This window comes from Oncorhynchus mykiss, chromosome 8 (assembly GCF_013265735.2).
Source record: "Oncorhynchus mykiss isolate Arlee chromosome 8, USDA_OmykA_1.1, whole genome shotgun sequence".
In the NCBI taxonomy this organism is placed as follows: domain Eukaryota; kingdom Metazoa; phylum Chordata; class Actinopteri; order Salmoniformes; family Salmonidae; genus Oncorhynchus; species Oncorhynchus mykiss.
In genome coordinates, this window is record NC_048572.1 from 61,687,374 (window position 1) to 61,693,373 (window position 6,000).

Sequence of the window (6,000 nt, forward strand, 5' to 3'; positions counted from 1 at the left end):
TTGAGCACCGAGACTGCCCAACCTTACCTGGTTGAATGCTCCCGGTCGCCCTGCCAGTGCGGCGAGGTGGAATAGCCCGCACTGGGCTGTGCTGGCGAACCGGGGACACCATGCTGGTGCCATGTACGCCGGCCCAAGGAGACGCACTGGAGACCAGATGCGTAGAGCCGGATTCATGGCACCTGGTTCGATGCCCACTCTAGCCCGGCCGATACGAGGAGCTGGTATGTACCACGCCGGGCTATGCACCCGCACTGGGGACACGGTGCGCTCCACAGCATAACACGGTGCCTGCCCAGTCTCTCTCGCCCTCCGGTAAGCACAGGAAGTTGGCGCAGGGCTCCTACCTGGCTTCGCCACACTTCCTGTGTGCCACCCCCAATACATTTTTGGGGCTGACTCTCGGGCTTCCATCCGCGCTGCCGTGCTGCCTCCTCATACCAGCGCCTCTCCGCCTTCGCTGCCTCCAGCTCTTCTTTGGGGCGACGATATTCTCCTGGCTGTGCCCAGGGTCCGTACAACTTGTCCTCCCATGTCCATTCCTCCTTGCGCTGCTCCTGCTGCCGCTGCCTGTCACCACGCCGCTTGGTCCTGTTGTGGTGGGTGGTTCTGTAATGTTTTTTCTCCTCTTCGTCTGAAGAGGAGGTGTAGTATGGATCGGACCAAGATGCGGCGTGGTAATGATGTTTATTTTAAAGACAAACTGAACACTAAAATACAAAAACAATAAACGTAACGTGAATAACCGAAACCGAAAACAGTACTGTGTGGTGAACAAACATAAACACAGACACGGAAACAACCACCCACAAACCCCAACACAAAACAAGCTACCTAAATATGGTTCCCAATCAGAGACAATGACTAACACCTGCCTCTGATTGAGAACCATATCAGGCCATACATAGAAACGGACAAACTAGACACACAACATAGAATGCCCACCCAGCTCACGTCCTGACCAACACTAAAACAAGAAAAACACAAAAGAACTATGGTCAGAACGTGACACTTACAAGCCTGCTGCTGCCTACCACCGCTCAGTCACATACTTGTATGCTTGTATGCTCAGTCAGATTATATGCAACGCAGGCTAAATAAACTAGTAATATCATCAACCATGTGTAGTTAACCTTTAGAGTGTAGGGGGCAGTATTTTCGTTTTTGGCTAAAAAACGTACCCATTTGAAACTGCCTATTTCTCAGCCCCAGAAACTAGAATATGCATATAATTGTTAGATTAGGATAGAAAACACTCTAAAGTTTCCAAAACTGTAAAAATATTGTCTGTGAGTAAAACAGAACTATTTTGAAACCTCTCTGTTCCTATGCATGCCTATCCTCCATTTCTAGGGATATCAACCAGATTCCTTTATCTATGGCTTCCCTAAGGTGTCAACAGTCTTTAGACATAGTTTCAGGCTTTTATTTTTAAAAATGAGAGTGAAAGATCACATTGCGTAAGTGGATGGGTGGGGGCTCTCAGAGTGAGTTTTGCGCTACAGAGTAAAGCGGCCATTGTTCCTCCCGGTCCTTTTGAAAAACCTACATACCCGGTTGATATATTATCGAACAGATATTTTAAAAATAACCTGAGGGTTGATTATAAAAAACGTTTGACATGTTTCTGTGGACATTATGGATATTATTTGGAACTTTTGTCTGCGTTGTCATGAACGCTCTTTCCTGTGGATTTCGGAGGTATTTTGGGTATAAAAATAATCTTTATGGAACAAAAGGAACATTTGTTGTGTAACTGCGAGTCTCGTGGGTGAAAACATCCAAAGATAATCAAAAGTAAACGATTATTTGATTGCTTTTCTAATTTTCGTGACCAAGCTTCCTGATGCTCAGTGTACATGATGTTATGGTATGCTATCGATACATTTACACAAACGCTTGGATTGCTTTCGCTGTAAAGCATAAGAGACGACAGGTGGATTAACAAAAGGCTAAACTGTGTTTTGCAATATTGCACTTGTGATTTCATGAATATGAATATTTTTTAGTAATATTATTTGACTGTTGCGCTATGCTATTCAGCGGTTGCTGACAAAAATGATCCCGCTAACGGGATGGTAGTGCCAAGAAGTTAATCATCGAATACATTGCAAATTGAGGGATTTTCACAACAGTAGCTGGGCTATAAAAAGTCTAATGTCCTGCCAATAAAAATAATTTGCATGTTGGACTACATATATTATTGTAACCACAATGTCACAAATCATTTGTATCTACCTTTACAATTACTTTTAGAGTTTGGGAATTAAAATGTGTGCTTTCTTTTTAGTTACATTATTTTAGTTTGAACGTTTTTAGCTAGCACCCATATGTAGACCTAGACACACCCACATCCGATTCACACATCAAAAGGAGTTGGAGGCGAAGGAAAAACAAATAAGTGCTACCAAATATAACAACATGCATTTCATAAATATTAAAATAAAGGGTGTACATAAAACGTATTAACTCCTTACAGCTGGGGGCGCTATTTTCACGTTCAGATGAAAAGCGTGCCCAGAGTAAACTGCCTGCTTCTCAGGCCCAGAAGCTAAGATATGCATAGTATATTAGTAGATTTGGATGGACAACACTCTGAAGTTTCTAAAACTGTTTGAATGATGTCTGTGAGTATAACAGAACTGGGCAAAAACATGAGAAGAAATCCAACCAGGAAATCTGAGGTTTGTAGATTTTCAAGTATATTTATGTATCTTTATTTAACTAGGCAAGTCACTTAAGAACAAATTCTTATTTTCAATGACAGCCTAGGAAGAGTGGGTTTAACTGCCTGTTCAGGGGCAGAACAACAGATTTGTACTTTGTCAGCTCAGGGATTTGAACTTGCAACCTTCCGGTTACTAGTCCAACGCTCTAACCACTAGGCTACCCTGCTGCCCTTATATCCTATTGGATAGAAAACACTAACGGTTCTAAAACTGTTTGAATGATGTCTGTGAGTAATGCAGAACTCATATGGCAATCAAAATCCTGATGAGAAATCAAAACAGGAAGTGAGAAATCTGAGCTTTGTATGTATTCACCAGAGTCCCCAATGAAATCCCCTTGATGCTTATTCCCCATGGTAACCACTTGCGTTCCATTGCTCATGAAGACAAGAAGGAATACTCCGGTTGGAACTTTATTGAAGCTAATGATTGATTCTGTACTTAGTTTGAAATGTTTCTTCAACCTGTAACTTTTTGAAGTTTTTGTCCGATGTAACGCTGCCCAGAATGAGCGTTTGGATATGTATACCAATGCACTAACAAAAGAAGGTATTTGCACATAAATAACGGACATTATCGAACAAAACAAACATTTATTGTGGACCTGGGATTCCTGGAGTGCTTTCTGATGTAGATCATCAAAGGTAAGGGAATATTTATCATGTAGTTTCTTGTTTATGTTGACGTCAATATGGCAGCTAATTCTGACAAATTTTTCTGAGCGCCGTCTCAGATTATTGCAAATAATGAAATCAGATAATTGCAAATACTGAAATCAGACACAGCAGTTGCATTAAGGAGAGGTATATCTATAATTTCTTCTGTTTAACTTGTTTTATCATCTACATTTATGATGAGTATTTCTGTTGAATGATGTGGCTATGTAAAATCACTGGATGTTTTTGGAACTTGTGAATGTAACTCGCCAATGTAAACTCATATTTTGATAAATAAGAACCTTATCAAACAAAACATACATGTATTGTGTAACATGAAGTCATTCTAGTGTCATCTGATGAAGATCATCAAAGGTTAGTGATTCATTTTATCTCTATTTCTCTTTTTTTTCTGGTTCACTGGCTGTTGTCATATCGCTCCCGTTACCGGGATTGCAGGCATAAGAGGTTAAGGAGAAGTATATTTTTAATTCCATGCATAACACTTTCTCTGTGGCTCCCTGCAAAATCACTGTTTGTTTTGGAAGCAAAACATTACAGAACATAACGCGCCAATGTAAACTGAGATTTTGGGATGTAAATATTAACGTTTTTGAACAAAACAGATCCAGATCCATATCTTATTTGGATGTGAATAGGCGATGAGATGAAAATCAACCAGCCGCAGAATTTCCACTTCCTGTTTGGAAGTTTGCCTGCCCTATGAGTTCTGTTTTCCTCAAGCATAATTCAAACAGTTTTAGAAACTTCAGAGTGTTTTCTATCCAATAGAAATAATAATATGCATATATTAGCATCTAGGACAGAGTAGGAGGTAGTTCACTATGGGCACGCAATTCAGTGAAAATGCTGCCCCCTATTCATAAAAGGTTAAGAGCTTCATCCACACGTTGTGGAGAATAGTCTCTAATTAGAAACCTGTTGTGCATCTCCGCTGCTTATTCCAGATAGTCCTGAAAATGATTTGTTGCAAGGTTGGGAGGAGGAGGAGGGGGTTCACACCTAGCTCAAGTTGGGGAGGGGAGGGTGTATTCACACCTAGCTCAGCTATTAGACAATTATTTAGAAAAGGTTGAAAAGTCTATTGTTCAGAAAATAGCCCATCCAGCTACGCTTGTGAAAAACTAGTAATTGTACTTTTTCACCTTTCCAAATGTTAAAGATTCCAATGTATAAAGTGCTTTTAGCCACAATTGGCCCCAACCCCAATTAATACATTTTGGTACAGTCCATAGCGTGCTGGACTTCAGGCTAGAATGTTGAGGGTTCAAAAACCTGCTCTCTGCTTTCTATAATGAATGATTTTGATTCACCTGGTATTGGATATGGCATAAAAAAAAATTGCTAAATAGCGATTTTTGTCAATTAACTTTATGACAAAAAATATGCACAATCGTTTGTCTCTACATTAACTAACATATTCTTCTAAATTCTAACGTTTTGCTTGATTCGTTATGACATTATAACTACATACATTTTCTTCACAGTAATGTTTTGTCAGCTATCTTTGCTGAAGAAAGTCACTAGGGACGGGGGCCCCGCGTCAAATTCATCATTGGAACCACTTGATATGATTGGTCAAATAAAGACCTTGGGACCCAAATGCATAATGAGTGCTCTAACTCTCCATTGTGGTGGTCTGAAGCAATGAAGCCGTGATGCTGGGTACCTCTAAGTCCCGCGGTGCAAGCTCACAACTTTTAAAGGAGGAACCCCTGTACACTGCATATCACATATCACAATACACTGCATATCAGACAGTTGAGTTAACCCTGGTGCTGTAGCTGCATTTTCTGTCTCACAATCTTACTGTTTTCAGTCCTGGTTGGTAAGTAAGGTTTTATGTAACGTCATTTCCACACTGTCTGGCATTGTTTCATTGGTACTTATTGGGCTGCTTTACATGTTAAGAGGTTTTCATGTTAAGTATATAAACAAATCAAATCACATGATTATTTTCTTCTCCTTCACAGGTGATACCTTAGAGGATGATATTACTCCAACCAGTCCTGAGGAGTATTATTTAGAGGGTAGCAGAGTTAAGATCTCCTGTAACTATACAGTAAGATCAGATAGTCTGCTGTGGTACAGACAGTACCCTGGATTAGGTGTCCAGTTCCTTTATATAGTATATAATCCATATAAGGTGAGAGGTGATCCACAAGACATTCGACTGTCTGTAAATCTGAATTAAGAGCGAAACCGTCTGGATCCCCTCTGCTGAAGTGACAGACTCTGTTCTGTACTACTGTGCACTGACGGCCGCAGCGACAGGAAACCCAGAAACACGGTACAAAAACCTTTAAAATGTATCTCACACAATTAAATGGAGAGAATCTACCTCCAACACCACCCAGTGGAGGGAATGAGAGATGCAGTATCACTGAAAAGAGGACAAATGAGAGGAGAGGAGAGGGAAGGAGAGGCCAGGAGAGGTGAGGAGAGGAGAGATTGAGAATCTTTATAGCAACTGTACTTTGGCGTGGAGTTTGTAGGTGAACTAAACAGAAATTATCAACTGAAAACCTTGCAGATTAAGTTAGTTTGGAGTATTCAGCTTCTGTTGTACTATTAGTCAGTTTGACTTCCAACCC